Source organism: Symphalangus syndactylus, chromosome 12, assembly GCF_028878055.3.
Source record: "Symphalangus syndactylus isolate Jambi chromosome 12, NHGRI_mSymSyn1-v2.1_pri, whole genome shotgun sequence".
Lineage (NCBI taxonomy): Eukaryota > Metazoa > Chordata > Mammalia > Primates > Hylobatidae > Symphalangus > Symphalangus syndactylus.
The window spans coordinates 87,542,659-87,554,150 of NC_072441.2; the positions used below are offsets into that span (position 1 = coordinate 87,542,659).

The 11,492-nt window shown below is 39.1% G+C and overlaps 1 pseudogene; it reads right to left on the minus strand.

The window, feature by feature from the left end:
• Window positions 1-3,886: 3,886 nt before the first annotated feature.
• On the minus strand, window positions 3,887-4,829 carry LOC134734879 (olfactory receptor 10J3-like; annotated as a pseudogene).
• Window positions 4,830-11,492: the final 6,663 nt, after the last annotated feature.

The following is an 11,492-nucleotide window of genomic DNA, read 5'->3' on the forward strand; positions in this document are numbered from 1 at the left end:
TTACCCCCTTATTTCAGACAAGAGATTGAAGCCAGTGATTCAGAGTTCAAAACTGAGAGATTTGATATGGATAGAAAATCCGGGCTTGATCAGCTTGAGATAAATTTTCTGAGAGATTTTCTAGGTTCTTGAGTATCACATTTCACTTTTATCTCCCCTTTACCCTCACTGCAAAATTGAGGGGACTATGGATAGAACACAGATCTGGATATTCAAGCTGCTAACTAGCTGTGATTGGGCCAAGTTACTTGCCAGCCTCTGAGATTCTATTTTTTCTTTGTTAAAACTGGGAGTCTGGTGGAGGTGGTCTCTAAGGTCCCTTGGAGCCCAGATATTTTGTTATTTATTACTTTAAGTTCATATGTAGTAATTATCCAGGCACTAAGGCTCAGAATGCATTCTCCAAGAAGCTCCAGTGTAAAATTTTCCTTCATCCTCCCAAAGTTGGTCTCTTCTTTCACTGTGCTCTTCCGTGTACAGTATCTAAATTCCACATTTGTGCCAGACCTGTCTGGGTTTCTACTCATTTATTTCTACCCATGTTCTTCTCAACAGTCATACATTTCTTGGTCCAGAGGGAATGTGGAACATAGGGTCAGGGCTTGAGTATTTTGTGGACCCCTAAAATATGGCATTTATAAAGGTGGCTTTACAAATAAAACACTTTTTACTATGCCAGAGATGGAGTACATGTATTATAAAGATGATTGGAATAGAAATAATTCACTCTAGATTCACCCTTGTCATCCCCTCTGTCACCTCCTGTCTCTTACCAAATTGGTCAAGGCCAGTTCATAGAGCAAAATTTGCTCTCCCATGAATTGCTGTTTCAAATTGGCAGACAAAAAGTCATTATGGATTCACAATAGTTAGGGGCCGATTCCTGAAAAGCAAGTCAGTAACTCCCCACTGGTGGCCAATGGAAGACATACTCCTGTGACCACCTTCAGAGTGGAGACTCAGACAAATGGTACACCTTGTCAGTATGTTGATGAGTTGAGTACTTGAAGAAAGACTCTGATCTTTCCCTCTTCTCATTAAACGGGAAATGGTGACAACCTGGAGATGGAAGTTTTATGCTGAGGATGGCAGAGGCACCTGCCAGCCTAGGACTCTAGATAATCTCAGAGAGTCGGGCTGTCTTCCTGCCATGGCTGATCTGCCCAGCTCTGGACAGCTACTTACCAAGTCCATGTCTCTATCTGGAACTTCATCAGTCGCTACAACATTCCCACCACAAACCTTTTACTCTATCAGTGTGCCCAGCACAACAATTCACTTCTGTATTTCACTTATGACAATGACACTCTTCCTCTCCTTGAAAATGAAATGACATAAGTCCACTTTCAGTGTTTCCTGTTATTTCCAATTTTCAAATATCATTGATAATGGTCAGCAATCTCTCTGCAAGGTAGTAGCATCAGGCTGCGATGAAATGGAAACTGCTCACAGATAATTTTTTGAAAAGAAAAGAATGACTTCCTATGGATTCTGAGAAAAGTTCAGATTTTAATTTTTTAACCAGTTTCCAAGAAGATAATACTGCACTACTGCCAACCAAATTGAATCACAGTAAATATAGTTGAATAAATAGAATAAAATTATTTTAAATTAAAATATAAGAGCCACTGATCTGCATTTAGTAGAATATATCGGGGCTGAAAGTTTGACTTCTCCACTTATGTTAATGGCTATTTTAGAAATGAGATCCTAAAATGTTGCAGGTTGAGGTCCCCAGAAAGCAGACACTGAGACAGAGATTTGAACACAGCAAGTTTATTAGCTCTCAGCATGTACACTTGTGAAGAAGTGAAGAAAGCAATATTGGGCAAAAACAAAAAAGTTGAAACGTGATGTAATCAACCTCCCTCTGGAGCTGGGAGAGCCTTTCCTACTTATCTTAAGGTGAAGCAATACCCTAAATAGACAAACCACTGGAGATAGTATATCCCTGGGAAGGGAGCATGACCTTGGAAGAACCAGCTGTTTAACAAGGACAATTCTTGAAGAGGAACTCAACTGAGAGCCATTAGCCCAAGGTACTCTCGGCAGCTGGAGGAATGCTTGTGTGGGTCCTGAAGGAGTGCAAGCAATCCAGGTGATGTGCTGCAGCATTCACCAAATACAACTTCAGATAGAAGACAGTGTGACATTGGCCAGCAGATCTTTACCCAATGGCTTCTAATTAGATTAAGCAGAACTTTTAAGCAAAATTTAATTGTCTCTTGACCAACCTCACAGAAATGAACTATATCATTTCTAGAAATCTGGACACTAAAACAAAGATATCTTTTATCCCCAGTCGGACTTCACATGACAATTTTTGGCAAAGAAAGGCATGTTAACTTGACTTAAATAATTTATTTGCAATGAATTGTCCCATTTTCAGCATCCAGCAGACTTTACCACACTATCAGAAGTGATATCTTGCCTCTACAGGTTCAACCCATTGGATTGGATGGATTCTGGATACTGTAGGACTGTATTTGAAACTCAGGGTATGCTTATTCCTCAGTATAGAAGGCCAGAGTGCAGTGGAAAGATGAGAGAGAGAATATCCTTCCTTGCACCAGAACACATATTTTCACCTTCTGTGATGCTCAGGCATAAAATGCTGTTTAAACTCAGGTTTAAAGTTGGAAGTATAGAAGAAGAAACTTCTGAAAATTCACCCCTGCAGGCTTAGGAGCTCACTGGAAAGTTTTTAAGTCATGCATCAGATTTCTGTTCATTAATAATTCTTTTCAGAAGTTGTAGTTAAAGTGCTTATGTTTATAACACTATTTCAGAGAGTTTTATGTCAACCTGGCAAAAGGAACTATACTTTTACTGATCCTTTCAACCTCCATCCTTTTTACTCTTGTGTTGAATGTATGAAAAGTGTTAACCTTTTCAGCATGTTCTTCTTTTCAATCTGAATTTTCTGATCCGGGCATCTCAGGAATATGGACAGTTCACGTCTGTGTTCTCTGTAGCTGATGCTTCTTTGCTCTTTCCTACATCTGCACTCTTTACTCCTAGGTCAGTTAGAGCAGTTCCATCAACTTGGAAGGTCTGCCTCTAGCCTTTCTTTTTTTTCTTTTACAAGAAAGCCTGCAACATCCACAGAAATGCATATGTGTGTGTGTATCTTCTAACTTATTTGCTTAAAATGTGGCACAAATTATTCTGACACCCTTAACAGTCAACTAGAAAATCTTTCTGAGGTGGTTTCCAAACATTTTGCTCATTAGCTTTTTAGAACCCTACTGGACTTTATGTTTTTTTGGTTTTTTTTTTTTTTTTTTTGAGACCCAGTCTAGCTCTGCCGCCCAGGCTGGAGTGCAGTGGCGCAATCTCGGCTCACTGCAACCTCTGCCTCCCAGGTTCACTCGATTCTCCTGACTCAGCCTCCTGAGTAGCTAGGATTAAAGGCGCGCGCCACCATGCCTAGCTAATTTTTGCATTTTTAGTAAAGATGGAGTTTCACCACATTGGTCAAGCTTATCTTGAACTCTTGACCTCGTGATCTGCCCACCTTGGCCTCCCAAAGTTTTGGGATTACAGACGTGAGCCACTGCACCTGGCCAGACTTTCTGTTTTAATTGAGTTGTATAACTCAAAATATTCTCAGGGTATGTGTAGCTGTGTGCATGTGTATGTGAGTGCATAATCCAGGCATGCATTTTTTTCCTACATTCATAAGTGTATGCTAAGCTATTTTCTAACTGTTCTGGAGCAGGGCATAGAAGATCACAACAATCTCAAACAGAAACCTCCAGTTTTACCACTCAGTTCAATTTAGTCCAGTCTTCTTGATCCCATACATAAGGGCATTATTGAAAGAGCATTAAAAATTCATACATATTTATAAACTCAAAGGAAAAGCCTTCACAAACTCTCTTCATTAAGGAGGCAGGGGCTTTTGCCCCACAGCTCTGTGCAGAGCATCTTTGACCTCCTTGTTCCTCAGGCTGTACACAACAGGGTTCAGTAGGGGAGTGATGACAGTGTAGTGTAGGTCACTGAGATGAGTCTGTCCTGTCCCAGGGAACTCTGGGACTTAGGCTTCAGGTAGATGATGGAGGCACAGCCATAGTGGATGATGACCTCTGTGAGGTGGGAGGTGCAAGTGGCAAAGGCCTTATTCTGACCTTCAGCTGAGGCAATCTTAAGAATGGTGGAGATGATGAGGACATAGGAGATAAAGACCAGGCCCATAGAACAAGGACACAGACATTGACAACAAAGTTGATTATCTCATTGACAGTGGTGTCTGTACAGGCCAGCTTCAGCAGGGGTCTCACATCACAGAAGAAGTGGGAGATGACAAAGGCATCACAGAATGACAGGCCAAAAACAGATGTTACTTGGACAATGCCCATGCCAAGGCCAATCCCCAGTGACCCAGAGGCCAATTGGATACAGGCCCTCTTGCCCATGAAGACTGAATACCTTAGGGGGTTGCAGATGGCCTCATAGCAGTCTTATCCCATGACTGTGAGCAGGAAGCAGTTGTTGATGCCAAAGGTGAGATAGAAGAAGAGCTTAGTGGCACAGCTTTGGGTGGCAATGGGCTGGCGAGGATTCAAGAGACCAGAAAGCATATGGGGAATGATGGCCACAGTGTAGCAGGTCTCAGAGATGGATAGCATGTTTAGGAAGAAGTACATGGGGGTGTAGAGATGATGGTCCAGGCAAATAATGGTCACGATAATTACATTGCCAGAGAGAGTCAGCAGGTACAAAGTTAGAAAGACAACAAAGAACACAAGTTTGTGCTGCCACCTGAAGCTGGAGAAACCTTCAAAGAGGAACTCAGTCACAAAAGTGGAATTTGGCTTTGGCATCAAAGTGGGTCTAGGTTTGAAAGAGCTGGGCAAAGGAAAGAAACATATGATGAGTTAATCATGACAGTGTAGGCTGGACCAAGGCTTTCAGTAAAAACATGTCCATCCTCTGAGCAATGCCCTAAGCCTGTTGTTTACTTGCTCAGAATAATCACTTGTCCCTACCCTCTTCTTTGGAAGCATAGAATGCTACCCTGGGACCCTGGGATTGAGAGAAGAGATAGTGATCAGAAGGTGGTAACAAACTGAAAGAGATCTGTAGAAACAACTCCCTGGTTCTTTTTTTTTTAATTATTATTATATACCCAGAGGTATATGATCCAGAGTTGTGCTTGCTGGATCATATGGAGGTCAGAGGAGTATCCATACTGTTTTCCACAGTGGCTACATCATTTTACATTCCCACCCACAGTGCACAAGGGTTCCAATTTCTCAACATCCTCTCCAACACTTGTTATCTTTTGATTATAGATTAAAAAAAATAAATACTAGCCACCTAACTGGTATGAGGTGATATCACATTGTGGTTATGATTTGCATTTCCCTGATGATTAGTGACACTGAACATATTTTCATATACCTGAATTAAAATCAAAATCTAGAAGAGATATTTGCATTCCCATGTCCATTACAGCACCATTCACAATAGCCAAATTGTGGAAACAAACCAGGGGTCCACTGGTAGATGAATGAATAAAGAAAATGTGCTATTTACATAGAATGTAATGTTATTAAGCCTTAAAAAAAAAAAGGAAATCCTGCCCTTTGCAACAACAGGGATGAGCCTGGAGGACATTTTGCTAAATGGTATAAGCCAGTCACAGGAGGACAAATATTGCATGATTCCACTTATATGAGGTATTTAAAATAGTCAAAGTCATAGAAGCAGGAAATAGAATCGTGATTACTGGGGAACAAGAAAGGGGAAGTGGGGAGTTGTTGTTCAATTCATGTAAAGTTTCAATTATGCAAGATAATTAGTTCTAGAGAGCTGCTGTACAGCATAATTCTTATAGTAAACAATATTGTAATATGCACCTAAAATTTTTGATGATGGTGTATCTCATATTAAGTGCCTTACCACAAAACAAAACAAAAAGCAAAGGGACACAAGGAAGTGTTTAAAGGTGATAGATATGTTTGTTACCTTAATTATGATGATGGTATCTGGCCAAGCTCATTAAATTGTACACATTAAATATATGTAGTGTATTATATCTCCATTGTACTTCAATAAAGCTGTTTAAAGAAAGAAAGAAACAACTACCTGGCCATTGAAGGAGTGGGCCTAGGTCAAGGAAGAAGCAGGTGATACATCAAATGTGCCCAGCTCTAGAGTTCCTACTCAATACACTCCTGAATTACTTCCCAAGGATCCAGTGAGGAATAGTGAAGAATAGAAGATGTGAGACTGACTGATATCCTTTTCACACTGTCAGCAGTTTCCAAGGCCAAATGCCCTGTGAGAGTCCTGAGAATGCTTCTCCTCCCCAGAGGAGTGATCTTCACCCCAAGGTCCTGGTCTTCACTTATCTAAGCCCTGCATCTAAAATCCTCAGTGACCATCAAAGAGTAGAAAAGGGAACACTTCTACCGATGACTTTTTCTAGAAACCTTGCAATAAATATCACCTAGGATCATAAAAAATGGTTTGATATGACATTGCAATATTTAGATTGTCTCCTCGAATTCTAATCAAAGGTAGAAAAGATGGCAAAATGAATCTGTGGGTGACTTTTTAAGTAGGGAATAGGTTTTTCTAGTATGAGAGCAAAGATAATATTCATTTAATCAGAGAACAATGAATCATCCTATTTTTTTACTTCAATTATGCATAATCCAAGTTATGATGGGGATACAAATAAGCTGATCCACCTTCCTTTTGTCTTACCTCAAGTAGACCCAGTATGAGAGGTTGTACTGGCGCAGATTAACCTTGCTCCTTATACCCGCATCTACTCCTGATAATACTCACCATATTTAACCATTATCTCCATTTAGAAAGCTAAGGACTGTCCTAATTACCACCCTTCCCTTTTCCACACAAAGACAGTGCCTCCTGAAATTCTCTCTTCCTGTCCCCTCCACTTCATGCTTTCTACCAATGCCCAACTACTGACTGCCATGACCATCCTCTATGATCACAACAAGGCCTCCTAACTAACCTGTCTCCTTTGGTTGATCTTAGTCTAAGTCTTCCTGCTGGATGTTGCCATTACACTTTCTTCAAAAACCTGTTCATGGAGCTCTCCTGCATAAATTCCTCAATAGGTCCTCTGGAATCTTAACCATAATATTTAACTCATTTGTAAGTTGAATTTGTTAATATTTCGTAGAGTTGCCATGAAAATTAAATGGCTTATTTGTTTGAAGAGTTTGACCTAGCATTTGACAAATAGGAAACCCTCAATAAATACTAGTGTTATTAGAAGTTACAGTTATTTCTTTTTCATTTTCCCCAAATTAGCAAGTTTAAATTTCTAAGAGGATCAGGGGCAGGGGTGGAGGGGCTTCAATCTAATATTTCTGGATTTGTAAACAAGTATGTGATTATCTTAACCTTAACTTTGTAAGTATTATAATTTCCCTTCCAGTTGCTCAAATGGAATTTTTTATGCTCTTTCAAAATCTTTCTTGAAATGCATTGACCAAATCCATGCACTGCTGCATGTATTATACTAACACAGGTGTGGATTAAGTTGAATATAATTTTCAGTTTTGCCTCTAATCCTCTAATCCCTTTCCTGAAGATGCTCAGTATTTTACTTCTCCCTCTGGTCATAGTAGATTATCCAACTAATATATCTAGAAACAATCTGCAATGACATCTAGATCCCTTGCCTGGGTTATAATTGAATTGATAGCGTGGAGCCCATAGTTATAAAAATCACAGTTTCCTTTACACTTGCATACGTTAAAATTAATTCACATTATTTTCATAATGCATTTGTATTTTATTAACCAGAAGATCTTATTCAGGTCTGTGGCCTCGAATATTTGCCTCCCTCTCTTCCAGATAGTTATTTAAACTGCTAACACTCCCCCAAAAATGCTATCCCAGCTCCATCTAAGAGAATAATCAGTAAAGGGATGCAGAGTGGAATGTGGAAATTTAAAATGTAGGCAAGGATAGGATTACTCATCTAAAGTCTAGGAAACGTAGGTGAGGAGGAAAAACGAGAGATAAAAACGTAGAGAGGGTACAGATAGACAGAAACCTCAAAATTCAGGTAATGTCTTTGACTTTGGGGTTTGTATTGCCTTTCCTTGCTTTCAAATAAATTTAAAAAAATGAGAAACATGCCTGTTCCTGGCCCAATCCTAGATGAGTGTACTGTTTACAATTTTTCCCTGGAGAAGAAAACTTACTTATTCTCTTGTTTCCTGAATTTTTAAAAATCTCCTGTGCATTTTCATTCTATGCATGTACCCAAACATCACATGTACCCTGTAAATATGTACAACTATTATGTAGAATTTTTTAAAACAAAATAAGCCAGGCACAGAAATAAAAGTATCATATGTTCTCCCTTATATGTGAGAGCTTAAAAAGTTGATCACATGGAGGTAGAGAGGAGAATGGTGGTTACTAGAGGCTGGAAATGGTGAGGTTGTGGATGAAGAGAGGTTGGTTAAAAGGTACAAACATAGTTACAAGGAATCCATTCTGGCGCTCGATAGTATGGGAGGTAACCAGAATTTATTTTATATTTCAAAATTTCTAAAAGAGAAGATTTGAAGTGCTCCCAACACAAAGAAATAATAAATGTTTGAGGTGATGGATATTCTAATTACTTGGATTTTATCATTACACATTGTATTAGTATATCAAAAAATCAATGCACCACATAAATATGCAGAATTATATATTAATAAAGCAACCTTTGAAATCTAAAACAAAAAGTCTCCTTTGCATTTCAATTTGCTTAAACTAAAATCGTGCTTGATTTTTACCGAGCAAAATAACTTCTTCAAGAGTTCAATGTGTTGGGAAGTCACAAAATATAAGTACTATGCTAGTGCTAGGAAAATAAAGATGACCCAATTGGTCTTTTTTCTCATGGAGCTTAGATTCTTGGACAGCCTTTGGTACAGGATCCAATTACAGCCTTCCAAGTACTTTATGGCCCTCTTCTCTAGTCTATTAGTCTACGTTTCCAACTTCTTAGAAATCACATTCTTTCTTATTAGAGCCCGTGTTCCCCCTTCTTCCATAGACTATCACTGGCTATGCAATAACAGTATACACTATCATAAACATTCCCCATCCCAGCTGTTAAGGAAGTGAAACTCACCACTTAGCCTATTTCTTGAGTCTTCTAGAGAGTTGTGCTTATACCTGAATTATATTCACCACTCTGGAAATTTGACTGCCTGCAATCATAGATTATGGATTTTTTTTTATTACTGATAGTTATACAATGTTTCCCAGATTTTTGTCAATGCCTTTTCTAAGATTATTTAAAACACATCGGTTATTTAACTAACGATCACTTTATGGAACTATGCTATTTTACTGAAGAGTCTATGAATTTCCTTAACAGAGGGTCACTGATGTCATACTGAGCAGAGCTATAGTTTTTCCCCTTTGTTGGATAATCTTTAGATAGCACCAAGAATGTGATAACTAAAGGAACTATTTAGAGTGGAAGGAAATAATGCCTAGCTCAGTCTTCCTGTGTCCAACACCAGAAGTGAAGTCACACTAAGTTCCCCTAGATTCTCACAAGTCCATCCACTGGAAGGATTTCGTCTTTGGGTCACAAAGCATTAACTTTGGCTTAGGTGTTTTTTAATAAGGTACAAATTGTCTGTCCCCAGTGTTAGATGTCTCTGTCTCCAAAACAACACTTACTACTCCCAAGTGATAATGGCAGAAGACACAATCCAGACAGCAGAGCATCTGGAGGCCTCATTACTAAGGCAGCTCATTTTCTAATGCTGAGAATAACACTTTGGGGAACAGAGTTGGCTTGGCTATTAGGGACAATCTCTGGGATGAAAAGGCTTATTTCCTTTATCAGTGTGGGTAATAGTCCTGCTGAAATCCATGTCAGATTTTCTGTCCATTTCTTTGGTGCCAAGGGAGGGAAGCTTAAGGCCTTATGGAGTAACCCTTCATACATGAGAGAATAGAAGCAACAATTATCAAGCAGGGTTTATGCATGGAGTCCTCATGCAGAGGGCTGACCTTCAGATACTCTGACACTTGGAGCAGTTTAAAGTATCTGGAAAGAATCATCAACACTGTTCCTGAATTCTATTGTCTGAGCTTTCATACTTTTTTTTTTTTTGACCTTTTAAGGAACTGCCAGACTGTTTCCTAAAGTGGCTGAGGATTTTGCCTTCCCACCAGCAATGTTATGAGTGTTCTAATTTCTCGACATACTTGCTAACACTTATTTTCTGGTGTTTCTTTTTATTTTTTTAATTATAGCCATCCCAGTGGGTGTGAAGTGGTATCTCACTGTGGTTTTGATTTACTTCCCTAATGACTAATGATGTTGAGCATCCATTTATGTTCTTATTGGCCATTTGTATATCTGCTTTGGAGAAATGTCTGTTCAGATTATTTGCCCATTTTTAAATGCAGTTGTCTTTTTATTCTTTTATGAATTGTTTAAATATATTATGGATACTAGATCCTGATCAGAGATAAGATTTACAAATATTTCATTTACAAATGTTTTCTCCCATTCTGTGAGTTGTCTTCTCACTTTTAAACTGATCTTTCTCGTCTCTGCACTTCTTGCCACACACCCTGTATTTATTTTGGAGCCCTCAGCTCAGTTTGCCCCAAGGCCTCAGCCTTGCCAGGGAACCTTCTGCATATTAAATCCATTTCATTATCCGTAGCCCAAATAGATGGGAATAAGTGTCTCTAGTTGAAAGATATGTAAAAGTTGGCACTCAATTGTCACAGATTTTTTTTTTAATTTTATTTGTATTATACTTTAAGTTTTAGGGTACATGTGCACAATGTGCAGGTTTGTTACATATGTATTCATGTACCATGTTGGTGTGCTGCATCCATTAACTCATCATTTAGCGTTAGGTATATCTCCTAATGCTACCCATACCCCCTCCCCCCACCCCACAACAGTCCCTGGTGTGTGATGTTCCCCTTCCTGTGTCCATCTGTTCTCATTGTTCAGTTCCCACCTATGAGTGAGAACATGCGGTGTTTGGTTTTTTGTCATTGCGATAGTTTGCTGAGAATGATGGCTTCCAGTTTCATCCATGTCCCTACAATGGACATGAACTCATTGTTCTTTATGGCTGCATAGTATTCCATGGTGTATATGTGCCACATTTTCTTAATCCAGTCTATCGTTGTTGGACATTTAGGTTGGTTCCAAGTCTTTGCTATTGTGAATAGTGCTGCAATAAACATATATGTGCATGTGTCTTTATAGCAGCATGATTTATAATCCTTTGGGTATGTACCCAGTAATGGGATGGCTGGGTCAAATGGTATTTCTAGGTCTAGATCTCTGAGGAGTCACCACACTGACTTCCACAATGGTTGAACTAGTTAACAGTCCCACCAACAGTGTAAAAGTGTTCCTATTTCTCCACATCCTCTCCAGCACCTGTTGTTTCCTGACTTTTTAATGATCGCCATTCTAACTGGCGTGAGATAGTATCTCATTGTGGTTTTGA